Consider the following 27,923-nt stretch of genomic DNA (forward strand, 5'->3'; position numbering starts at 1 on the left):
GACTAACAAAGCTTGACACAGTTATTGAAATAATTACATGATTTAGTCAAAAACACAACTTATAAAAATTCATGCATTCACCGATGGATATATGCTGTGAATGTTCATATCGATATTAATGCACATATATTTGCATCCATAATCCTGCATTTGTCAAAACTTGCATTCCCATTTAGATTAGCGTGCTAAGTTGCACGTGATGCTAGGTAGAAGCTTCTTTTGAATTTGCTTTGGTATATGATTTTTTAAGACATACTTTAACTTCAAGATGATACCATCTTATGAAACTCGGGGGCAAGATTAGGTTCCGCAGTTCAAACAGGTCTTTTGATGATATGCCATTTTATTTAGACCATGACTTGCATCAATTCAGAAAACCTGTGAGAATATACAGAAGATGCAGTAGTTCAATCGCATCATGCATGCAAACTATACTCTCACCTCCTAAGGACATCCTAAGGCTCCAAGGATCCTAAATTTGTTCAGAAGATGTTAAAAGTGCAAGCATTCCGAACTGGCTGCTCCAAGTTTGGGCAAGAACTAAAATAAAGAAACTTTGTGCACCGTGGATGGTGTAAAGAATAAAAATTCTTTGTGCACCGTGGATGGTGTAAAGAATCCGACGTAGAATGTATCATCTTATCCGATTGATCCACATAGTCTTTACTTTCCAACGCACATTTAATGTCCGTAATTTTATTTTTTCGTTTAAAATTTTGAATAATGAAAATGCCCTTTCCTATATCTATATTATGATATCTTGCATCCAAAAAATTATATTTTTTTTCCACAGTATATCATAATATAACGTAGGATGTCATAATTTTTTTTAAAATACAGATGTACCTTCATCATTCAAATTTTCAAATGAAAAAATAAAACTGTAAGTATTAATCGCATGTTGAAAAATTATTGGACAAAAATATCCCTTCTATATTATGATATTCTGAGCCATATTATGACATCCTAAATTATATTATAACATCCTGCATACAGAAAGTCATAATTTGATATAGGATGTCATAATATATATAGAATGTCATAATTTTCTGGACCATATTATGACATCCTGTGTATAGAAAGTCATAATATGCCACATGATGTCATAATTTTTTTCAAAAAATAGAGATATCTTCGTCATACAAAATTTTTAAATGAAAAAATAAAATTACAGACATTAAATGTGCATTGAAAAATGATGACTACGTGACCAATCACATAAAACGGTGCACTTGATATCGAATTTTTTACACCATTCACGGTGCACAAAAAATTTCTCTAAAATTATTGCCAGAACAAGGCTTCTGTCCGGCCTTTACCATCACAGCCATCTAGCATCAGTTAGGCGGCTGCATAGATCCATCCCAGCAAGATAAGTAGTAATTTAAAGAATACAGCAGTTGTCCCTCACCTGCACGCTCGAAAGATTTCCTATTGGGGATGTAAGCGGGATACATTCCCCAGTTCTTCTGGAATCATCTTATCTGCATGGAAAACAGGTCATTTACAAAATCAGCATTAATAGTTCAATCGACAAGAACCGAAATAGATGTATGGGAATGAACTTGGGGCATCGGGCAACCATCAGTTTGTAGTGTCATTTTGTTTTCTAGATGCTAAAGATTCAAAGAAACAAGAGAACTTTGCAGAGAAAGCCCACTTTATTTATTCATTTATTTATTTTGATGAAGGCCCACTTTCTTTTTGAATTGGCAAATTTGGACTTCTTCAATTCTTCGTTTTCTACACAGGAATGACGAAGTTTCAAATTTTTGGACAATTTTGCCTTGGATTTAAATATGCAATCCAACCCATGAATGTCACTGCGAGCTCAATTCCTTGGCAGAACAGGGGATCTTGGTTTGCCCTTCTTTCCCAAAACAGGAGAGAGCACCAACCGAAGATGGTGGCCGAGAGTATGGGCCACGGCAGCACCGCCAGGGGTTCCTCATTTTGGCAAACAACTTGAAAAATCAAAGAAAATATTGGAAAAACAAGAGAAAACCCAGAGGCTCTCAATTTCAAAATTAAAAAAAAAAAAAAAAAAATCTAGTGATAGCTGACCAGAGTCTATGATCTTAAGGCTAAGGAATAGGCAGAGGGTCAATTAAAGTTTGCCCATCCCTTATCGGGCTTTCCGACATTATTTGGCCATGGTTGTGGCAGAGATTGTCCGGACGAAGTTCAGTCAAATTCTCATCATTTTCTGACAAACTCCATATAAATCTACGATGACAAGGGATGGAAAGCCCTCTTCAAGGAGGGAGGGGTCCAGGTCCAACTGAGCGGCTTCGATTTCCATCGAGAAATCGAGAGGATGAAGACTCCCATCGCCCTCTCTTCTTTTTTACCTTTTTTTTTTTTTGCTGCTTTAAAATTCATGCAGCTCTAAGGTTGGTGGCCAAGCCGGTCAAGTGGATCAAGACCTTCAATCTTGGCCCATTTGGGCTGGATATCACAATTACCTTCTTGTAATGAAACATTGCTAGTAAATAGTAATTGAAATTTTAGCACCAACAATTAATTAGAAATGCTTCTTAAGCATCTACAGTTTTTTTTATAGCATTTCTTCAAGAAAACGGTGCACAAAAGCACTATTATCTCACTAATATTTCTTCAAAAATTGGATTGTTTCCGTTAGACTTTTAACCTTTGTTTCTAGAAAAAAAATTACCATGTTAGATTTCTCTTCTATCCTTTTTCTTGTTCAAAAATTTTCTTTGTTGAATTTTTTATTCATATGTATCTTGGTGAGGTGCTTAAGAAATACTTATATATTTAATAATTTTTTATATTTTCAGTAGTAAGTTCTTTTAGTTTTACGTTCTAACTTAATACATTCTTCCGTATAAGCATTGATGCTAGAAATTAGAAAATAAACAATTAAATGGCTACTCATTGACAAGGCTTGATCATTTGTTCAGTTCTAGTTTTAGTTTCATCCTAAAACATTTTCTCTCTACATGGGCAGAAACAAGCAAAAATCTAAGGGTGGAGGTCACATGGTGCAGGTCCAACATGCAGCACATGCAACACGCCCCCAGCACAACATAGACGGGCACCCCATGGCATGGACTGGCTGGCATTTCGATCCTAGGGATGATCTTATCAGTTTCAGCAGCAAAGGGATCAATTAACTATCCTGATTCAATCCGCAAGTCAAATTTCATCTACAGTAGACAAATTGAAAGATCGTAAACATACACATGAAATTAGCAAAACTATGAATTTAGAAGGTAGTTCATGCAAAAAAGTTAGTCCCTTTTGGTAATCCACAGACTTGCTGGTTCTAGAACCAAGAGGAATCAAATAGGATGTCCTTAATAGTCCAAAAAGTATCTAGGATAGTCATGAGTTTGGACTAAACTTGTGACCCAGGCACCATCAAATTTATATTCCATTTACAGTTCATAAACATTTGATGATTTAAGGTTTGACCTAGTTCCATGAAACATTTCAACCTACGAAACATCAAAATTGTATTTTCTATAGACATCACACCACAATTGAGTTACTTGGTTTGCAAATTGAGTCCCAATACATTTCAAACAAGGGACAGTCAATTTTTATTCCACTACTATCCCATATAATATGGATTACCCAAGAATTTGAACCAGTGCAATATCCAACCTTCAAAGCTAGGTACCATTAAAATTAATTACATAGGGAAGGCTAATTTGTTATCACCCATTCACATGGTACAATAAAACCAGTAGCATACTCTTTAATCTGGTGTCCACCATTAAAAGTGCCAACCACCAAAATCAAATAGCAGGAAAAGAAAAGGGAACATGTGTTAAGCAAACTATCTATAAAGCAAGCATGGATTACCCGGCTTCAACAAACTATCATCTCATCACTATCACATGTATGATAAAAGCTATAATAGTGGCTAACCTACAGAATATAGAAAACAGGGCCATCAAGTAAAGAGACATTCTTATTATCATTTTGTTCTTTCTTCTTGTATGGTAAACATGGATACTTTAAATTGCATGTTATGTCTGCACCCACTAGGTACCAAAAAAGACTCTTGAAAGTGGAAAATTTCATACAGCCAAGATACTTTAAATAATAAATACCTTTGATGACGAGGGAGGTCATTTCTTCAATCTTTAATGAATGCTGCCCAATTAATGATGGATGTAAATTTAGAGTGTGTGATTTTGATATTGTTGTGGAGTACAGATTGTGGTCTAACAATTTGAATAATGATTAAATATCAGAGTTTTCTGATGTTGATGTTACCATTTAGACTATGGGCTATGTGCTGTCATAATTTACCATGTTCTATGGATGTTTCTTTATATTATGTAAAAAATATATACTTATTTAATTTCCATATCACAGCCATATAATGTCTTTTTTTTTCATATTGGCAAACTTGTATCTTGTGATATACATACTATATCCACTAATCGAATATCCATGTCCATGCTCCATAGATCTCATATAGTTATGAGTTTACTTGATTGAGGCAAGCATATTGCGTATCTTGTATGCAGTATGATACGTGACACAATCAACAAAATCAATAAAGGAACAGCAGCCTGCCAATATCTCTAAAACTACTAAAGTGATCAGACTCGGATACATACCTAAGTCATCAGAATCTCTAGTGGAATCTTCTCTCTGGTTAAGAAAGTAGAGACATAAGCAAATGAAGTTACTAAATTAATAGCATGAAGTAGAGAAGAATGTTCATTATGGACCTCAGAATCTAAAATTCATACAGATGGAAGAATATCAGCAATGAACAAGCAGAACCCTGAACAAGTGTGTATATTCTCAAATTTATATGTTCCTCATAAAATGCAAGAAACTGAAAACTGGAAGCTGGAAAGCTTTATAAATTTTAATGGAGTCTATTACCGAAGTCATGACTTATTTCAACTTGAGTAATAAACTGCATTTATTCTCCACAGTTGAATGTCCATAATATATATGGATGGCATCCCAAATCTTTAAACTTCACGTTTCAGACATTCATGTACATTAGGTAATGCTGCAACACATTTATAAGGCTACTATTCAAAAAATCAAAAAAATGAGGTCACAAGAATACTTCACAACTAGGCATGATCCCCATGTCACAAAACCATTATTTACAGTTATAAGCAATATAATGGCAGTTATTTGTAGAGTCTAGACTTGGAATAGGTTTATGTTGGACCAGATTAACTGCTGTTATAATTGCTATCATTAATAATAGCCGTAAAAAAAAAAAAAACAGCAGTATTACACTATTCACAAAATAAAAAACTATTTTTGTGTTGATATAGAAATTTGAAATTATATTTGTGTTATTGACAGTAATTATGTCCAGATAACAGCTAAATTACATCAATTACTTAAATACCCATGATATATAGGTAATAACATAACAACTATTTCAATGAACTCCCTAGGGATATACAAGTTGTTGGGTATAAAATAACCCCAGCCAAAGTTTGTAAGAGACCGACCCTCCCAGGGCTCTTCCGGCTTCCGACCTTGTGCGGCGTCTTTCTGAATCCCTCCGGCTGTCCGAGCTTCCATAATACCATCCGGACTTCTCCAATAACGAGCTCCTTCAGTCGTTTGCCGAACTGCCCCAAATGCTCTCTGAGCTTCATTATCAGCCGACTTTCTACAGTGATCGACTACTCTCCGAATCTCTTCCAGACTTCTTCCAGCCACGATCGATTTTACTCCAAACTTCTTTCGGACTTCGTCAATGGCCGAGCTTCTCCAGCAGCAGGACTTCTACAGTAACCAGACTCCATCCAAGTTTCTACAATGGTCGACCACCTTCCAAATTTCATCTGAGCTCCTACAAGAGACGGACTCCGTCCGAACCTCTACAGCAGATGGATCCCAGACGAGCTTCTGCAACGGACGGGCTCCACCAGCCAGATCTCCACTCCGAACTTCTATTGCAAGCAGACTTCATCCGAGCTTCTGCAATAAAAAGTCTTCATCCGAGCTTCCACGGCGACCGGTCTTCGTCCGAGCTTCTACAGTAAGTGGCCTCCTTCCGGACTCCTACAAGAGCCGGACTTCGTCCGGACTTCTACAACAGAATTGAATCCCAGACTCCTCCAACGGTCGACCTTCCACAGTATCCTCAAGACTCCTCCAGCAGACGAACTCCCACAACGCCATCCGAACTTCACTATCGGTCGACCTTCTGTCGGATTTCTCATATCATAAAATCGGACCTCTCCAGCGAACAGTCTTCAAACGAGCTTCTACATCCGGCAAATTCCAGACGGACTTCTCTAGCAATCGGACTCCTGCCAAACTTTTTCAACAGAAAGTTCCCGTCCGGGCTTTTACAGCAGATGACTTCCGCCTGCAACCTCAGCGTCCAAGGCACCCGACGACAGTGGACTCGTCAGCAACCTCGGAAACATCCGAGCTTCTCTTAGATTGCTGAGACAGAGAGCCATTCCGCTCCATCAGATGTCCCAGCCGAGCTTCAGCATCCAGCCCGAACTCTCTGGCAAGTCGCGACAACGGACACTACTTCACTCTCTGTAACAGATTCCATGTGGCCCCATCACTCTCTGGCAAGTCATGACAACGGATACTATCCCACTCTCCGTAACAGACTCCACGTGGCCCCACCATTCTCTGGCAAGTCGCGACAACAGACACCACTCCATTCTTCGTAACAAACTCCACGTGGCCCTGGACGGCCCACTACCAGGCAGTTACGGACGTCGCTGTCAAGCGGTTACACTCCCCGTCTATAAAAGAGACCCCCCAGATACGTTTTCTTTTAAGCTCTAAACTCTATCTCAAAACTCTGCTAAAATCCCATTCGAGTGCTCCATTTCTGTTGAAGCAGAGTACTGACTTGAGCATCGGAGGATCTTGCCGGAGCACCCCCAACTCCAGTTTAAACTTCCCTTGCAGGTCCCAACGGCGGCCGCGGTCCCCTCGACTCCAACTTCTCCGGCATCGGCGAAATTCTGCACCAACAGAATTGACGCTAGATGAAGGGTCTGTGTCTTCGCAGGACCTTTGTTCTTAAAGGAGTACTCAACAGGACTGTCTCCGATCATCTTCTTCGACATCTTCTTCCTCTTCTCCTGCCAGATCCCCACCTGATGCCTCCCCGAAAGGCATCCACCAGGCGATCTACAGCCTCCATGGCCAGATCTCAGCGAGATCCCCAAGCTCTGGCCTCGTCTCCAGTTTTTCATGCTCTTCCTCCTCCGGCAACGGCGGTCGGCATGGAGTAGTTTGACCTGCTGGTTCAGCAGGTCAGGGGCCTCACCGAAGCAGTGCAGACCATGCAGCAGCAGCAGCAACCACATGCATCTGTGCGGCTGGAAAGAGCATCGCCGGAGTTCCAGAATCCGACGACCGGACGGCCTACTTAGGCCAGTCGCCCTGTGTTCCCCGAAAGGGGGAAGCAGAGGGCAGAGAGCCCTCCGTCTGATCAAGATTCCACCCCCTGCCAGAAGACCCTCGAGACTCGCAGTCGAGAGGATCTCCTGGATCAAAGGTTCCAGGAGATGAACCGGCGGATCGAAGAGCTCCACCATGCTCCCCCTGCTTACAGTGAGGATATCTGTACTGACCCTCCTTTCTCTCAAATGATTATGCAGGAACCGATCCCGCTGAATTTCAAGCTCCCCCAATTTGAGAGCTACGACGGGACCTCGGATCCGGTTGACCATCTGGAGGCCTTCCGAACAATGATGCTGCTCCATGGCGCGCCAGACGACATCCTGTGCCGAGCTTTCCCATCTACCATGAAGGGAGCAGCAAGAAATTAGTACTCGGCACTGAAGCCGGGTACTATCTTCTCTTTTGATCAGATGAGCTACAAGTTTGCTGCTCATTTCGTCAGCAGCCGACGTCCCCGGAGAGGTTCGGAGTCTCTCATCAATATTAAGCAAAAGGAGGGAGAATCCATCCGAACTTACGTCAACCGTTTTAACGCCGCCGCATTGGAGGTCCGGAACTTGGACCAATCAGTTGCAATGGCTGCCCTGAAGAGCGGTCTTTAAAAGAACGATCTTCTATTTTTCTTGAAAAAGAAGTATCCCAGGGACTTCGCCGATTTGCTGGCTTGGGCCGAAGGGTATGCTCGAGCAGAGGAAGCCTTCAAGATGAAGGATGAGGAGGCCGCGAAGGAGCGGCAGGCAGGTGACTCCAGCAAGCCCACAGCTGAAAAAGGACCGAGTGAAGCTCGGCCACGTTCTCGAACTCCTCCGAGACACAAGCATGTCCGAACTCCTCCCCAGGCTCGTAGGCAGAGGAGCCCGGACTGCAGAGTTTGGCGGAGCTCTCCCCCAGGAAGATTTCGCAGCTGCGCCCCTCTCAATGCTCCAAAAGCCCAAGTGCTGATGGAGGTCAAGGAGCAGCTGTCAAGGCCGGAAAGGATGCGCACACACCCCGAAAAGCGCAAACCCTAACAAGTTCTGCCTCTATCATCGTGACCACGGCCACGACACGGAGGAGTGTATTCAGCTCCGAGACGAGATCGAGGAGCTCATCAGACGAGATCGGCTCGACAGATTCATCCGACGTCGACCTGAGGGTAGGGAAGATCGGCCGAGGGCCCTACCACAGCCAGAGCCGCCAAGGAGGAAAGAACAGTCTGAAAATCGGCCTCCAATCGGGATCATCAACACCATCTCTGGAGGACCCCGACGGGGAGCAGACCTTCCGCGACCATGGGATTCGAAAAATCTACGAATGTATTATCGATAACTTTGCCTTAAATAAAAATTTTATATTCGCATATCTTTTCTTTTGGCATGAGCTTGTAACGACAGGGAGTAGCTCCTTCAGACAATCGAAATTAAGCGTGTCAGGAACAAGAAGAGGACTCGTCCCAACACAAACGAAGGCCCGATTATTTAGAGACCGGATGGGGGGAGAGGCCCTTGCAACGACCCTTATGCGCCCCCACAGCCCTGTTAGGAACAGGAGGAGAACCTTGTCCTAACATGAGCAAAATCGAAGGTCCGATTATTTAGAGACCGAATGAGGGGAGAGGCCCTTGCAACAGCCCTTATGCGCCCCCACGGCCCTGCTAGGAACAGAAGGAGAACCTCGTCCTAACATGAGCAAAGTCGAAGGCCCGGTTATTTAGAGACCGAATGGGGGGAGAGGCCCTTGCAACGGCCCTTATGCGCCCCCACAATCCTGTTAGGAACAAGAGGAGAATCTCGTCCTAATATGAACAAAGTCGAAGGCCCGATTATTCAGAGACCAGATGGGGGGAGAGGCCCTTGCAACGGCCCTTATGTGCCTCCACAGCTCTGTTAGGAACAGGAGAAAAATCTCGTCCTAACATGAGCTGAAATTAACTATGTCGGAAACAGGAGGAGAATCTCGTCCTGACACAAACGAAGATCTGATCGTTTAAGACCGAATGAGAGGAAAAGCCCCCTCAACGGCTCCTCTACACCCCTACAACCCCGTTAGGAGCAGAGGAAAAACCCTCACCCAAACATAAAAAAAAAGGAGAGAAAAAGGGAAAGCGACGGGCTACGCCAGAGATAACGAAAAAAACGAACTACGTCAAAGACACAAGGACCTTGTCTCAACGAGGAAGGAGACTCTTGTCAAAAACCCTCAGTCCCTAAGTGGGAACCCAACACTGACAGGAGAAAATAGACTTCCTCAAAGTAACGAAAAATTCGAGCCCCAAGTTCAAACACCGGGAGAGAGCGTCAAACTCGAATGGTCTCGAAAAGACCTTCGATCATGAACAAAAAGGACGAATCAACAAGGCAATGATCCGAAATCTTCAAACAACGTCGACATCGAATAAGACAAAAGACAAAAGAAGCTCGATAAACAACAACTTAATGCAAGAATGGACAAGGTAATGAAAAAATTTCTTTTCATTTCATTAGTAAAGTGCGCGTTACAAAGCCTTTGAAGGCCAAAAAAAAAACGTCAAGAAAAAAAAAGAATACACGGAAGAATGAAGGTAAAAGAGGCTCTAGGGAAGCTCGGCTTCTTCCGACTTCGAACTCTCGGTTCCAGCCATCATCAGGGATTGCTTTAAGTTCTCAACTTCTTCCAGTTCCTTCTTTCTTAACAGTATCTCCCGATACATTTGGTGGAACCGCCGACTCTTACCCTCCGACTCCCGAAGCCTCTTCCTCAGAACTTCGGACTCCACCTCGACATCCTTGACCGTCTGCTGCTCATAGGCCAACTGAATCTTCAGCCGCTGCAGTTCGGCCTTCTCCTGCCCAAGGGTCATGGACAGTTCTTCCATGGTCCCCCTCAAGGAGCGGAGCTCGTCGGAGCTTTGTACCAAAACAGCCTGGACTCTCTCAGACACCTGCCTCTAAAGGCGGGCAACCTCGTCGGTCGCCGTCTTGAGCCTCCTTCAGTAGTCGTCTACTTGCTCGCACCAGCCGACTCGATAGGCGTTGTAGTTCGCCTCGACGTCCTGCAGCTGCTTCTGGAGGTCGGAGAATTTCTTCGATCAGTTCCGATCGTGGTCGGCCTGAGTCGTGAGCCAGGACGACCTCCCTTCCAACTGCCGATCTTCTCCCGTGCAACCGCCAGCTGACCTCAAGGGAGCTGATCTTGGAAGCCTAAGTCCAAGATTGGTCGCTGGCACGTTTTCGGAGTTCCTCAAGCTCCTTCACGAAGTCGGCCTTCCTCCGAGTGTAGTCCATGAGCCCTTTTTGTGGAGGTCCCGAAAGCGAGTAGCCTCCGCAGTGACTTCCAAATGGCTCTTCCTCAGTCGATGAAGTTCGTCATCCAACTTCTTTGATTTCTTCGTTAGATGACGAACTTCCCTTCTCAAATCCTAGATCATCAACTTCAAAGGGATCCCCTGTGGCAGGGGAAGAGCTTCGGCAGGGCACTGTTGTTGGGAGACAAGAGCGTCACAACACAAATCAGTGCAAGAAAATAAAAGAGAAGAAAAAGGATGTAGAATAAGAAAAAGGAGCTCTCTGTAAAGAAGAATCCGATTTTATTGATTAAATAGTTCTTAAGTACAAGAGAATGAGGAAAAGTCACAACAAAGAAAAAAAAATACAAAATTAGAGGTTTCGGACCTCTGGGGCAGAAGTGGAGGAGCTCGGCACCCCCGGAAGGTCGGTCGCAATAGCCGTGGCAGTCGAAGAAGTCCCGGCTAGAGGAAGACCGGCAGCGGCTTCAGAAGGTCCGGCTTCATCGTCGAACGCCTCATCCAGGAAGCCGAGGTCCAGTTTGGAAAACTTCTTGACCACTTTCTCCTGGCAGAGCTCGAAGCCCTTGATGTAGGCGGCCTGGCCAAACTGGACCTTCAGATCCCTCATCTCAGAAGAGGTTTTGAACTCCACTGCCCGGACCATTGCCTCCGAGACCAGGGTCGGGATCTACGCCTTCAACTCGGAGACCTCGGCCTCGGTCTTCTTTCTTTCCTCCTCCAAGGCGACCCTCAAATCTGTCGAGGTTTGTCCCTCCTGCAGCACCTCTTGGAGACTCGCGACCTCGGCGACCTTCTCCTTGAGGCGGGCGGCCTCGACCAGACAACCTTCCTCCGCCTGGGCTGCCTCCTTCTTGGCGTTATTCATCGCCTCAATATTGGCGATGAGCTAGTGTCCAATCTGCAAGAGCAGCCAGGGAGTCAATATAAAAGCTAAGGAATAAGTTAAGTAACGAAGCAAGAAGAAGAAAGAAGTAAATTGATCTACCTCGAGAAAGGATCCCAGAGAGTCCCAGACCTGCTGCTCAGGATCGGCGTGGACGATCCTGTGGATGACCTCAGACAGGACACACCCATCGACCAATCTCTTTATTAAATCCCTATTGTTGAAGGGATTCTCCCTCGAGTCCTCTTCGGAGCCATCGGCCCCCTCGATGGCAGTCCGGCTGCTGCGGCTCTTGCGGGCCAACGTCTTCTTCCTCCTCTTCCTTTCGGCCCCCGGCACCTCCTAGGAGCGAGCCTCTGGAGCGGAAACCTCGACCGGGGGGCTTCTTGAAGAGGCTCGAGGGACTGTAGCCTCGACGTCGGAGAGAGCGTCGACGGCAATGGCCGCCTGGACAGGCGCGGCCGAGCTCGTCTCTTCTACCCTAGCCCTCTTCGTCGCCCCCGAGAATGCGACGCCTTTCCTCTTGTGGGTCTTGAGACCCTGGGCTAACATTCGAGCTACGTCTGCGTCCATATCTGCAACGAAAATAGATCAACACAACTTAGGAAAAGTACAAAAAGGGGAAAGCAGCGAATGACAAAAAAAAATAAATAAAAATAAAATATATATATACCGACCGGGTTGAGAGGGCTTAGGCCGACGTTAAACAAGAGTTGCTCCTTCAGAGGGTCAGAGAGGAGAGGAGCTGGATAAGCCTCGAGTTTGTTAGAGGCTTCAAGGTCGTCCCTTCCCAGGCTAAAAGCCCGACGGACGGAGTCCCTTAGGGAGCCCCAAGGGGGCAACCCCAGCTCCAAGGTCGGGCATCGAACATAGAAGTACCTCTCCTTCCAGTTGTGGATAGAAGAGGGGGCACCTTTCAGCAACCCCTTTCTACCGAACTGGGGGGAGAAGTACCACCAGTCCTTGGCCGAAGGGTGATGCTTGAAGGTATAGAAATTCCTAAACAAAGAAAGGGTTGGCTGGACTTCGGCTAAGCGACGGAAGGAAAGAAATCCTATTAGAAACCTAAAGGAGTTCGGCGCTACAAAAACTAGAGAAATATTCAAAAAACGAAAAAGAGCAACGACAAAAGGTGGAAGCGGAAGTCGAAGCCCGGTGTGGAAAGCTTCCTGATATAAGCAAAAGTGACCAGGAGGAGGGACGCTAGCCCGGTCAGTTGGCTCGAGAAACTCAAACTCGTACTCCAAAGGAACCCGTACTGAATTCTGATCAGCGAGAGTTCGTCCGAAGTCAGAGTGCTAGGAATGATGTCTGGTACAAAGACCGGACGAGGTTCATCTACAGAACTAGAGTTTTGTGGGCTGGAACGGACAAACTCCTAGAACTGTTAGAGGAGGAAGTGTTGGAGGACATTTTGAATCAAGAGAAAATCCTAAAAAATCTCAGAAAAGTTGGAAAAAATAAGAAACAAAGCGCTCGCGGAGAAACCGAACGGACGTAACGCGAAGGATAAAAAACGGAAGAAGAACAAGAAAGAGAGGGGTTCCAGAACTAACCTAAGCTGGTCCGAAAAATGCAAGAAGGCAGCAAGGGTGATGGGGATCAGCCCGAAGAGCGCCTAAAACTGAGAGGGACACGCTGGAGGAAGACGAAGTTCTCGGGGAAGAAGAAGGCTCCAACAGAATTCTCAGGCAAAGTGAAACCCCTGAAGGAGGGGGGCGGGTTTAAATAGGCAACGGAATCTGACGCAATATGGCTGCAGATCTCCTCTGACCGATCTATAACCGCCGCGTGGCCCACTCATCATGGCAGGCGGCTAAAGACGGCTGACAACTGACAGAATCATTATTGCGCCGTACCTAGAGCAACGTTCCAGCGAAAATTCCGAAAAAATCTTTTCGGATCGTCTCGATTTGAAAAGACTCCAGCACCAGTGCGCCAAACGCCAAAATATCTGAACAAACAGAGTACGAAAATCGAGGGAGGCAACTTCAGTTGCCAAAATTTCTCTGTACTTCCTTACTTTAGAATCCGAACTCGAAAGTAGGGAGACTGGTGTGGGGTATAAAATAATCCCAGTCGAAGTTCGTAAGAGGCCGACCCTCCCAGAGCTCTTCCGGCTTCCAACCTTATGCGACGTCTTTCTGATCCCCCCGGCTGTCTGAGCTTCCATAATACCATCCGGACTTCTCCAATAACGAGCTCCTTCAGTCGTCTGCCGAACTGTCCCAAATGCTCTCTGAGCTTCATTATCAGCCGACTTTCTACAGTGATCGACTACTCTCCAAATCTCTTCCAGACTTCTTCCAGCCACGATCGATTTTACTCCGAACTTCTTTCGGACTTCGTCAATGGCCGAGCTTCTCCAGCAGCAGGACTTCTACAGTAACCAGACTCCATCCAAGTTTCTACGGTGGTCGACCGTCTTCTGAATTTCATCCGAGCTCCTACAAGAGCCGGACTCCGTCCGAACCTCTACAGCAGATGGATCCCAGACGAGCTTCTGCAACGGACGGGCTCCACCAGCCGGATCTCCACTCCGAACTTCTATTGCAAGCAGACTTCATCCGAGCTTCTGCAATAAAAAGTCTCTATCCGAGCTTCCACGGCAACCGATCTTCGTTCGAGCTTCTACAGTAAGCGGCCTCCTTCCGGACTCCTACAAGAGTCGGACTCCGTCCGGACTTCTACAACAAAATTGAATCCCAGACTCCTCCAGCGGTCGACCTTCCACAGTGTGCTCAAGACTCCTCCAGCAGATGAACTCCCACAACGCCATCCGAACTCCACTATCGGTCGAGCTTCTGTCGGATTCCTCATAAAATCGGACCTCTCCAGCGAACAGTCTTCAGACGAGCTTCTACATCAGGCAAATTCCAGACGGACTTCTCTAGCAATCGGACTCCTGTCGGACTTCTTCAACAGAAAGTTTCCATCTGAGCTTCTACATAGATGACTTCCGCTTGCAATCTTAGCGCCCAAGGCACCCGACGACAGTGGACTCGTCAGTAACCTCGAAAACATCCGAGCTTCTCTTAGATTGCTGAGATAGAGAGTCATTCCGCTCCATCAGATGTCCCAACCGAGCTTCACCATCCAGCCCAAACTCTCTGGCAAGTCGCGACAACGGACACCACTTCACTCTCTGTAACAGATTCCATGTGGCCCCACCACTCTCTGGCAAGTCGTGACAATGGACACTACCCCACTCTCCGTAACAGACTCCACGTGGCCCCACCATTCTCTGACAAGTCGCGACAACAGACACCACTCCACTCTCCGTAACAAACTCCACATGGCCCTGGATGGCCCACTACCAGGCAGTTACGGACGTCGCTGTTAAGCGGTTACGCTCCCCGTCTATAAAAGAGACCCCCCAGATACGTTCTCTTCTAAGCTCTAAACTCTATCTCAAAACTCTGCTAAAATCCCATTCGAGTGCTCCATTTCTGTTGAAGCAGAGTACTGACTTGAGCGTCGGAGGGTCTTACCGGAGCACCCCCAACTCCGATTTAGACTTTCCTTGTAGGTCTCTGTGGCGGCCGCGGTCCCCTCGACTCCAGCTTCTCCGGCGTCGGCGGAATTCAGCACCAACACAAGTAATACAAGGTTAATGTCAATATGAAAGCGCAGGTTTTGGAGATATCCCAGGCCTTTCAACTTGTAACTCACCTTAGAATGAAATCTCATTCTTAAGGTATGAAATTATCGATATGAAATGCAAAATTATAGGAAGAGAAATAAAGAAAAGGATAAATAAATAATCATTTAGAAAATGGTGACCGAAGCTCCAACCACAGTGGGGTTTGAGAAGGGTTAGAAGTACACAATTTTACCCTTGAGTGCGGAAAAGCTATTTCCACATAATTAAGCAATCTTATCATTGCGCCAACGCTCACCATCTATAGATGAGTAGTCATTTATATAGTGAAAATCAATAAGTATTAATACTTCTAGTTGAGCAACAAGATTCAAACTCATATAAGAACATGAAACACCAAGCTTACTATTGTGACATTCACCTTGATACTTTCAAGCATCTCTCTCTCTCTCTCTACACCTTCCTCTTAGCTATGGTAACATGGACCTCTAGAGGCAAATGACGGTAATATGGACCTCTAAAGACAAATGGTAATATGTGATCTTCACCTTCATGCTTTTGAGCATCTTTGTCTCTCTATCCCTTTCTCCTAGCTATGGTAATGTGGACCACTATTGACCCATCCAACATAATCACAACCATGCAATCAAAAGAGTGTATTTTTTAGGCTGTTTACCCCCTTGTGCCTGACTTATATGATGAACACCTAAGACAAATTTCCATCTAAAGCACCTAAACCAGCGGGGGGCTCCAATACCGTTATAATGGTTTCTATGTTATTAAGTGCTTTCCAAAACAATGTGGTTAAAAATCTGACTTAATTTGTATCCCAAACAAGTGGAAAAGTGAGTCTAAAATGGACATCCTAGTGCATAAAGCTCTCACATTGCAAGGACTTTGAAGGGTCATACATATGCAACCTTACAGAAATGCCGAACAGCCCCAAACCAGGCAATTCGGGGTATGCCAAACTATAGCGGCGGCCGATCGATGCGATTCGAGCATTCAAATCAGAATGCCAGCAAAAACAGAGCAAGGGAGAAGAAAAGAGAGGAAGCGAGGGAAAGAGAGAGGGGAGGAAAGGAGATAGAAAGACCGACAATGGCCCCCAAGGCGTTCGGGGCTCCGTGGTCCTCTGCGAGAGAGATTAGAGAATGAGATAGAGAGAGAAGGGGAGGGAGAGAAATGGAAGAAGAGAAAGGCAGCAAGGAGGCCACCATGGCTAGCAGACAGTGGAAGCCCACCCGCGGATGCCATGGGTTCAAAATAGGGACAACATAGCGTCTACGGATGGATTTCTGCCTCTGGTGACCTCCCCCTCCCTCCATGCTCTCCCTCCCCCTCTCTCTATCTCTCTTGTAGAGGATTGCGGAGCCCTAGAGACCTCGACGGCCCTCTAAGGGCCTCCACGGCCCTCCAATGGGCATCGCCAGCATCTCTACTAGCTTCTCTTTTACTCCCCGCCTCTCCCTCCCTTCCTCCCCCCTCCCTCTTTTTCTCCTTGATTCTGCCTCATTTTTGTAACTGTTCGAGCCTAATATGATCTAATATAGGGACGTACCGATCATACCGTTGGTCAGTTAGCATGGGATTCAGTTCCAAGTTGACGAATCTTGCTTACTGCCACATATAATGAGGCTATTTTCGTATTTCGAACTCACAACGTTTAAGACACAATGGAACAACCTAAGTGCACCACGGCCACCTTGTATATGAGTTTGGAAACTGAAAACAGAATATGCATGCACAACCTGGAAAGCAAGATCCGCAGAATGGATATCGAGACCTATGCCAGTTAGCCAGCGGTATAAGTCGGTATGGATCCATATCGGATCGGAACAGTGCGAACCGTCAAAGAAGCGAATAAAGGAACTGGAGAGGAAAAGAGAGAAAGAGAGGAGGGGGAGGGAGGAGAGGGTGGCTGGAGGAGACACCGATGGTGGGCACAGGCAGGCCACGGGCCCACTCAAAGGGCCGCCAAGGCATCTGTTTCCTCCACCAAATCACGATCGAGAGAAAAAAGTAGAGAGAAGAGTATAGGGAAAGAAAAAAGGGGAGGAAAAGCCAACAGAGAGGTTGTCAGAGGGCCTCTACAGGCCGCCAGATGGCGAAATTACGGTGCATGGCTTGACGAAATTACGTGCATGGCTCTGCAATCATGGAACAAAGGCAATCGCCTCTATTTCATAGGATTTTTTTTAAAAAATCTCGATTATAGTGAAGCCGGCAACCAGCAATCAGTTTGCCGGCTTCACTATTCATCATCATTTTATAAAAAAAAACATAATGAACAGAAACGGTCACTCCTATTCTGTAGCCGCAGCTCTATCGCTTCTTTTTCACTACCGGTTGGCCATGGCGGCCACCCAACACCATGCGCCTCTCCACCATCAACAGTCTCTCCACCAATTACGCCTCCCTCCAATATCCTCACTCCTCTTTTTCTATCCCTCTTGATTAAACGTCCTATCCAATGACACGGAGCAACAGATGCCTCCATGGCCCTCTAACCGCCTCAACGAGCCACCACCAACCCTCCGACAGTGTCGTCCCCTTCTTTTTCGATCCTCTTCTCTCTCTCTTCCTCTCCTTCCCTCTCCCTTGTCTAGTGTTCCGATTGGGAAGACCGAACCATCTCGATTTGCAGATGGTACAGCTCGAAACACCCTAAACCGTCCAATTCAGGACGGTTCAGCAAACCATGATGAATTGAAAAATATTTTCGAGTATAGCAGTATTCATTGCTTAAGGATGTTAAAAGAGGTAGATGCAGAAGTTACAACGTTGGCTACGTATAATAGCAGTTCCATGCCTAGTGCTTTTTCCCTTTTTTCTTTTTTTTATGAATATAAAATATAAATGGTCTTATATAGAATCACCTTATATGGTGTTTGGCCAATTGCGCATATTGATAACTCAAAAACATCCCAAATTCAAAAACAACATTCAGAAAACACGTAATATCTTCTTATTTGCAGTTTAGCGAAAAGACTAGGGTGAGAATTTTTAAATGTCAAGCTTGTAACTGAAAAATAATCGGTTTTTAAATCTGAATAATTTCTTTCCACAAAAGAGAGCTCAAAATGTAGATGTCTCTTGATTCTTAGATAGAATTTTCTACAGTTGCATCTATTTTCTTCATCCTTTCTAATAAAAATTATTTTTGTAATCCCTTTCTTGGTAAGCTCAGTTACCTTTTCATCACCTTGCGGAAAGGGCAAGTTTTTCTCTTCACCATTCCTCTTTACATCTTGTTATACTATACCAAATACCAATAATCAAAGAAAGATGGAGGAAAATGTATAACTTATTATAAAACATAATCAATGGATGTGTTTAACTTTCAAAATAAATTCAGTAGATAAGGTAAGAAACACATTAAACTTAAATTGATATCAAACAGTAATGAGGAAACAAGTTAGAAACAAAAGTAGCAGCACATAAAATAGGTAAAAAAAACTTATAATTAACTGATAAAAAATATACTTTAGCATATATTTATCAAAGATATGCAGCACTTTGTGAAGGAGAGGAAAACTGACAGCTGATGCCTTTAAAGTTTTGGAATCTTCAATTCTTTGGGAAGATGAGGTGGCACAGGATTTTGCAACAGAGTCCAAATCTGGTCTCAGACTACTCTGTTCACTAGCTTCCTGTGAAGCGAATAGGTCTAATAATAAACCAGGCTGTATTCCTATCAGCAGTGGTGGATGACTTGACCTTAAACACTTCTTGCAAACACCCTCTAGCAACATCAAATGCTTCAGAATCAGCTCCAGGAGCTAGTTCGACTGTCACGGAGAAACATTTCATGGTTAGAACAAGAAGTAAATGAAGACAATTGAAGCATCGAATTCAAAAGAAAGCCATTATAAGCTTCTTTTTCAAATATCAAGTCATAAAATTTGATGAATTTAAATCAATTAGTCATAAAGGTCTTTACAAATGTTGCATGGACATACACTGTCAGGACCAGATTTAGAGATGTATCCAAGCTTCTGAGTCGGTAAAAGGATAGAAAAAGGACACAAAAGGATAGAAAAAGGACACACGTAGACACAAAAAAGTATATATGTTTTATACAATATTTTGTGCAGAAGTTTCAGTATACATGTTCATTATCCAAAATCCAAAAGAAGGTCCTGGATATAAAAAGCATGATATTTCAAGCAATCATTATAGCACTTACATACTCAGTCAAGACTGAAAATTAAAAAAGAAACCATGATCTCATTATGGCAGGTTAAACGTATTATTAGAAAGGTCAACCCTTCATCAGTCTCTAATACCGACAAACCATATTATAATAAAGTTTATACAATTGACCAGTATATATGCTGCATGGATTCTTGAAATGGATGCAAATGACACAGACAAGTACGTGGAAAAGTAAGTTATGAAATCAAAAGGATTTTTTTTTTTTTTTTTGTTCCAAGGTTTCAAATATAATCAACAAAATTTATAGTGCGGCCACTTTTGGAACTAATTTTTGACTTGTAAGTGATATCCTATTGAAATGATATATAAACTTATAGGCATCATAAAAATGCATCTATGAGAAACTTTTAATAGCATGGATACTTAAAAATAGCATGACAGAAACTTTTATCTCATCAATTTCTTATAGAACCATCCTATTCAGCTTCAGATTCCTATTTATATCTGTCTTTAAAAATGCAAAGTGCCTAAAGATTATCTTTACTATCTCCGCCCTAGACTTCTTTGGTCCCACTCCCACCCTTCATCATATATTCAGAAATCCTTATGTTGTTTACTAGAAACATCCTTGCTTATTTCTCATTCCTTAAAGAACAGATGCAAGGTAAAAAAGGAACTTTGTACCCCTTGCATCTCAATTTCAAGTACAACTTCAAGGACTCCCATATTCCTATTATAGTTGCAATCTAGGTGCTAACTTTGACTCACTTTATGAAGTCTATTCTCAAGATTCTTCTTCCACCTTCCAAATAAATATTTAACCCTTCCCCGGTCTTAAAAGCAACAAACTAACAACTGCAAATAGCATTCACTGGGGGTAACCTTTTAAGACATTACTTGTTAAGACATCTAAAACAAGCATAAATATGTACAGGCTTAAAGCCAACCCTAGAGAAGGCTTGTAGTCATTTGGAACTTTCTGTTATCACTAATGTAGTTCTTCTTTTGCGTGCATGTTATTAACATTTCTAAACTATCCAACTTTTCTTTCTCATCACCCACCAAATAAGTTTCTCCATCAAATTTGCTAAAATAATTTCCAATAATATTAAACATGCAAAGTTTTTTTTTTTTTAATCAAAAATATTTTCCAGTCATAACTATTTAAGAAGATCATCTTGATGTTGACCCAATGAGATGTAGTTATATTGTTTTTCGGACTAACTGACACCTGATCCACTCCTATCACTTAACTCATAATTTAACTCAAGAATGATCTTTATGTCTGTATATCTTCACAGCCTGCATTTGTGTTTATTTAGATTTTAGCATTTTCCTAAAGTTCAAGGTCCCAAACTTTGTTCAATTGTTAAGGTGCTTCTGTGGGCATCAGTTTCATTCAAATCCTGACCTCCTTTGTCTTTGATAAAGCATCCTCTATTTCATTAATCAAATTATGCAGAATCTCAAAATTCAAGAAGTGGACACATTTATTTCCAACTTACCCAGCACTTCTAACATTATCTTCAACAATTTTTCAAGATAGCCTCCTCTCAATCTTTAAATTTGTTTTGTCCACAAGTATGCTAACATACTCACAAAATACATCCAGTATGATCTATCTTGCCCTTTCTATTGTTTAGCTTGTTGTAGTTACCACCAAAAACCACATATCACTAGATTTCATCCTCCATTTTGAAATTATTCTACCATTCAAAATTTCAAATGCTCTTGGTCTTTAACTTTTGTCATAATGACTCAATTCTCTGACATGAATTGCATCGTGGGCCCCATTTTTAAAATTTTGGAATTGGATACTCCAACAACTTCTCATCACACACTTAGAAAACTGAAAATATGAGCCAAAACTAAATCTGGTAATTTGTTCACATTCCACTTTAATGGTTCCCAACTTATCATCAATGATGATCTAACTACTTCACTAGTCTTCATGCCGTTATGGTGACATAGCCATCAACTTGGTTTCTTGGTCAGATTCTTTCATCTAATGTTCCTTTAATTTTTGTCAGTTGTTCCTTACCTCCTTCAAAAACTAAGAAATCAATTGATCATGAACTTCTAAGTCTCATTAAGTTTGTTACTCTTCTTCTTCGTCTTCTCCTCTCTCTCTCTCTCTCTCATGTGTTACTTGGACATATTCTTTCATCTCATGGAAGTACAGACATGCTGCTTGCATTTACAATCAACAAGGATGACCCTAATAAGATATCCCATGCGCTCCAAACTTAGGCATTTCTTTGTTCCAAGCGAGAGGGTCTAACCTATGTCTTAAGATTCACAGCAGCCATTTACATACTGTCCTTCCTGTTGGAAACAAGTTGTCTGCATGGATCAATCATATACACCAATTTGATCCTCAAATGCTTGTAGACTCTATCAGATATTGGTCCTTGCACCCATGTGATGCATGGGATGCTTTGTTAATTCAGAACTTTGCTTGTCATTTCTCAGTCACCTTTTTAAGTTACATCTCAAGCACAATTAAGTTTCAGCCAAGGCCTAGAGAGAAGCCTTGATGTAGAATAAGGTGCGACCAAACAACAACTATGTGACACCAATGCCAATCTTAGATGGTTAAGGCCAAGGTCGTCTCGGCACTTAATTGTCTTGAACCAGTCATTCTGTTTCTCACAACCTATAACAGGGGAAAAAAAGAGTATTCCATGCCATATGCTACAGAGCATGTTATGATGATCTTGACATACATACATACATACAATGACCATTACATAAAGACTATTATGTATGTTTAGGAACACCGAACTTGTTGCATGAAAAAAAAAAAAAAAACTTAATGTCTTTAAAAACCTATTTTTCTGCTAAGTCATAACTTATGCCATTAAATTGGTCGATAGCAGCCATCTAACAAATAAGATAAATCAAAAATAAATGTTTTGACTATAATCAAAATAACAGCAACCATAAGATTGTTTTTCGGTCAACTGATGAACAGGGAAGTGAATGACCCAAATTCCAGAAATCATAACTCAAGTACAAACATAAACAACACTCTCATCATCTTCCAGCCAGCAAATGTAGTTGATGATGAAATGATATAGAGGTTAAAATATAAGTGTGAGGAAATGAGTTTTTCTACAAGATGAATCATTAAAATAATGATACCAAATAAATATATTTTTTGGTGACAGAAATACGTTGTTGCACACGTTTAATGATCAAAGTGGGAAAAAAAATACAGAAATACTATTATTTCATGATGTTTCATTCAGGAAAGAAAAATATTCCTCCTGAAATAGCAATCTGGTATATTGAGCTTAGCCATTACAATGGCCACTCGTAATATCACTCCAAGAACATCAGATGCATAGCAGGAATTACTTGCATCTATAAAAAACAGCATCCTAGTGACCTTATGAACCTGAAAAAGGTGAAAGGAAAAGTCTTATACCCGTAAAAGTTACAAAATATCCAGGTTACATCACCGCATGCAATCAGGAAAGATTTGATACTGCTCCCAGTCATGTAACAATCCAGAACTGGAATAATGTATTATGGTACCATCTCCAATATCAACTACAACCCTTGCCAATTTCAAGCTGAGAAAACAAACAGAACAATCTTAAAGAGAAAGTTATCTCATTTCATAAATTTGAAAAGACGAATTTATATATAACCTTTTTCTGTGTAAGGATTATATATTATAGTAGAGAGTAAGTACAGCTAACAAGGACCATCTAAAAGATAGTCATCCCCCCAAAATACCCAGAATAGACACCACAACAAAGACAAACTTCAGAATGCAACTTCCAGCATGCAGGAGGAGCATTGTAGCCCCTGACCTACCTGCGGACAAGCTGGTAACAGAGAACCATAGATCATCCTCAGTTTCTGCAGACAATGGAGTGGGTGAGGGCAGTTGAGGGAGGAGGTTAAAGAAAGAACCCTGAGAAGGCAGCTGCACCAGTGCACTTGGAGGGACACAGCACCATGAAAGTGACCCTTAATCACAGAGTTAATAAAAAACAAAGGTAAGAGACATGGATCAAGCCAAAGCAGCAGCGGCCAGATGCTCTACCGCCATCACTATGTTCACTAGACTACATACATGCCATGCCGCAGATTTGATGGCTGCATCCCTGCATGACATCAAAGCAGGTGCTCCCATGCCTTGATCATAACCTCCATAAAAGGTTGCAAGATAGCTCAGGTAGATGAGTGTTAATAGCTCAGTGGATGAATGTTAATATGCTAAAGTCAAGGGATGCAAGACAAAAACATGCACATGCCTAAGGAAGCTTAACTGTTCCCACAACTTGCACAATGTTGTATGCAGTACTCCTTACGTCATTGCTGGTAAAACTATCCTGTTAAACAGAGGCATTGGCCATGTTATTCTTACTTCAGAACTATGTATGGCACTTCTGTGTAGTAATAATGATTTGATCATGCGCCATATAGTGCCTTTAGAATGGAAGAACAAGAATGCGCATCCCTCAGATCAGCTACTCTTTCAGAAGAGTAAATTGAGAAGATTACTCTGATATTCAAAAAGAATAATTTATAGTCGTATTCAAGGTAGAAGACACCGAATCATGTTTCAGTTTGGCTCATAATTTGCCTCAGAGATAAATGCAGTTCACATTACAGTATCTTCTCACCTCTTTATCTCCACTCTAATTATCGATCTAATCTTCCAGGAATCGCAAAGATTGCTGTTCTGCTTGCATGTAATTAAAATTTCTACAAATAGATCTGCTTTCTTGAAATGACCTACTAAATTTCTACACAGTAGGTCTGCCTTCCTTGAAATGACTTATTAAGATTTATGGCAGGCCCGTTGGTCCCTCCCTCCCAGCAAATTGCTTTGATCAATAATTTGACACTACGTCACGGAGAGAGAACTTTAGGCTCAGAACCAGTAGTAAATTGTTCTTGAACTCTCAGAACCATATTTTGATTATGAATTGTCTCCAGGGCGTAAAGCATGGAGACTGACAACCAACATGTAAGATATCAAAGGACTATGCAGTACATGTAGGCTTAATACATAGATTCACATGATGACTGAAATAGGATAATAAAAAAAAATGGAGAGCATATACGACATCCAGCTAGAGTCTTGATCCAAAATGGACACTGCTGAACACATGGTAAATGCTCACTAAAAAAAAGACCTTTACATTAAAAACTAAGCAACATAGGCAATAAATTAACCAACATTTGAAAAATTGCATTCGTGATTCATCAAAAATAGAACATGTGGACCCTGCAGCAAGTGAGAAAATACACAAGAAGTTAAAGGCATTAACATCAAAAATATTTAATAGACTCCTAATATTGTTGATATTTATGATCCATACACAGCAATAGCGCAACAAAAAAAGATAAAAACTGAAAGTGGAAGGCAACAAGAGTCTGATGACAGAAAATGACCAAGTCATGATCAGCTTGCACTTTGGGGAACATATAACATTCCACCATAATACATCAGAGCATGATAACATCCATATTTCACATTTGCACTAAAAATCATGAATTTCATCAGTTACTAGTAGGATAAATTCCAATCCACCTACCGAACATTGGTCTGAGAATTCCTCATCATACAAAGCCAAAAATTGCTTTGTTAACTGACAACTTTACTTCTTTCAAAGTGATCTTGCAGCAAGAAAGAAGGAGACATCATTTCTTTCTGCCACCACGCTCCCTTAGAGCAAGAGATAATGTTTCTCCAGGGCCCACGCTGTAATAAGCAAGTGGAAGGTTGTCCTTTAGAAAACCACCCCAGCTGCTCAATTTCTGCTTATTAGCAGGAAGCTGAATCTCTCCAGCAATCTTCTCTTTAAGACCGCCAACAGTCTCAGACAAGCTCCAGAAGCTGGCCTTTCAAGTTCCCTTCATCAACATTAGGAACAGATACAGAAACACGAGCAGGTCCCTGAAAGCTAATAAGTAGAATAAGTTATTTATCCGTAATCATCTCCACTGAATTAACTACAAGAACAATTGCTTAAAGGGAAAGGGAAAAAACATGTAACAACAGAAAATGTATATAGTCATAGTAGGCATTACAGGATGCTGAGTGAGGAAATGATCCTCTGGTATGAGAGAAACATCATCAGTCCTTAGCCTTTTTGGTTCTGGTTCATCAGGTAGCGGTGGAGGAGCTTCCTTGGAAGGAGGTGGAGGTGGCATTCCTTGTGGGAGAGGAGGCAGGACAGTTGGCATGTTAGGAGGTGGCATGGGTATAGGAACAAATGGTCGGGGAGCCACCAAAGGAGTGAACTGCGACCCAGGTGGTGGCGGTATGGGAATAGCAGGTGACACTGAGATCAACTGGGGCATTGAAGGCCTGCTCATCATAACAGGCTGCTGGGTCGAAGTCATAGGTATTGGTAGAGCTGTAGGCCTCACAGATGGAGTTATCGGTATAATTCCTGGCCTCGGTGGTGGCGGCACCATTCCCCCACTAGTAGCAGGAGCTGGGTACGAGGCCACATTCGGAGGAAAACGAGGAATATTCAGAGCTAATCCAGGTGGTGGGGGTGGGAGAGGCCGCACTGATGGTACACCAGGTTTCGGAGGTGAAGCAGGGCCTGGAAGGCTCCCATCATCACCGTTAGCATCAATATGTTCCTCGCCAGATAGACTCTGGGACAAAGCTTGAATCGCAGTTCGCCCAATGCTACCAGAGTGCCCATCCCAAATAACATGCTTTGGCTGCTCGTCTTTCTTCTTCGCAATTTCAGCCTTCACTGCATTAGAGACTTCTTCCTCTGTTGTCCCAAAAATATCGGGAAGGGTTCGGGCAAGCCCCACAATATTCCTAGCGATCTCATCATCCGAGCAAGAGTCGTCTCCCGGATCTTTGCCATCATCCTCTCCTTCTACTCCATATACTTGGGGTCTATGAGTGAAATATGCATGTGTTCGGCCATCTCACTGATCGGAATTAGCTCACCGGTGATTGGCGAGATCGTAAACTTGGTCGGGTCTCTTTCAGCGGGGATCCTCTCCTCAGGCCTCTTCTAGTTCTTCACTATCCTCATTGGTGGCTCTGGTTCTTCGGTAGGCGCTGCTGCTGCCTCTGCTTCACCCTTCTTCTCATCCCTGCCACCATCTTCAAGTCTTGCTGCCCCCATGCCTTCTTGCACCAGCTGGACCTCCTCCTCGTCCATCTCCATCTCCACCTCCTTTCCTGGTTCCACTGTTTCCATGGTTGCCTCTTCACCCAAAATTAACATCTTGCTCCTTCTCATGACCTCCTCCAGCGTCATCGGCATCGGCAGCTCATCATCCTCGTCATCTCCAAACTCGATGGCCCCTACCACAACAAAATCATGCCAATCGATCATCGCCATCTGCTGCCTCTCCTGCTCGATCTCATAATCGGCCTTCTGCCTCGCCTGCTCCTGCGAGCGCTCCCACTCGAGGCGGTGCAGGCACCGCTCGAGCACCGCCGTCATGTCACGCGCGCTGCTCCGCAGCTTCTCCTTCACCCCCTTCGGCGGCATCAGCACCTTCGAGTAGGCGTCGGTGAGCGCGGTGAAGAAAGTGAACATGCTGTGTGTGGGCCGCAGGAAGTGGAACTGCAGGTTGTTGGCCTCCCGGAGAGAGAGAGACTACTCAAGAAGTCCTTCCCCTTCCCAGCGACGAGGGGGGCGGTGACGCCGGTGAGCTTGATGATGTCGAGCTCCTCCCCGGTGATTCCCTCGGGGAGCCGGACGCTGTGCTGCTCGGCCTCCGGCGGCTCGAGGACCTTCCAAGCGGTGATGCGGAACGGGGCGGCGAGGTCGGGCTTGGCGGCGGAATCGCCGGAAGGTGCGGCGGCGGCGGAATAGGGGCTAGGGGGCAGCTGCTGCTGCTGCTGGGAGGAGGAGTCGGAGTCGGCGGCGGGGGGCTGCTGCTGCTGGGAGCGGAATTCGGAGACACTGGTAGTAGGCGTGGTAGGGGTCGGAGGGGATGAGGAAGTTGAACTTAGCGTTGCCGGCGTTGTTGGCGAGGATGCGCTTCTCGAACTCAGGACCATTTTTGGCGATGAAGGTGGCCGTCTTCTTGATGATCATCCGTATGTCGGGCGGCGGGTGGATGATGCCGATGGTTCTCGTGTGGGTTGCCACAGGCGCCCGGGGGGTGGGGGCGCGGGGGCGGGGGCAGGGGCGGCCGGCTGGTCTTCGGGCTTCTTGTCATCCTCCTTCTCGTGGGAGATCTTGTGGGGGGGGGGGGAATGGGGCCAAGGTTGCCGTCGGAGGGCGGGGCCGGTAGTGGGAGGATCGTGACGATCATCTCGCTCTAGGGTTTTCTATTTCGAGGTGAAGGTAAGAGAATGAGAAGAGATTGGTCGAAGACGAATCTATCTAGATCGATCGATCGCTGTTACCGCCCAATGCATCGATGGAGGAGAAGAGGGGAGGGAGGGAGGAAGCAAGAAACCTTGAGACAATGGTGGAGAGGAGAGATGGGAGATCGAAGTCGAGTCGGTGAGACGGATTGTTCTTTAATGCCTTGGTTGCGAGAGAAGAATAGGAGAGAGGAGAACATAGGATGATCTGTTTGGATTTCGTGAGGGAAAGGAAGAGGAGAGTAACAGAGGGGAAGGAGGGAAGGGCAAGAAAATTAATCAATTCTTGTTT

The 27,923-nt window shown here is 43.8% G+C and overlaps 1 pseudogene; it reads right to left on the reverse strand.

Annotated features, from left to right (window-relative positions):
• On the reverse strand, positions 1 to 27,923 carry LOC105038063 (probable splicing factor 3A subunit 1; annotated as a pseudogene).

Source organism: Elaeis guineensis, chromosome 1 (assembly GCF_000442705.2).
Source record: "Elaeis guineensis isolate ETL-2024a chromosome 1, EG11, whole genome shotgun sequence".
Taxonomy (NCBI): Eukaryota; Viridiplantae; Streptophyta; class Magnoliopsida; order Arecales; family Arecaceae; genus Elaeis; species Elaeis guineensis.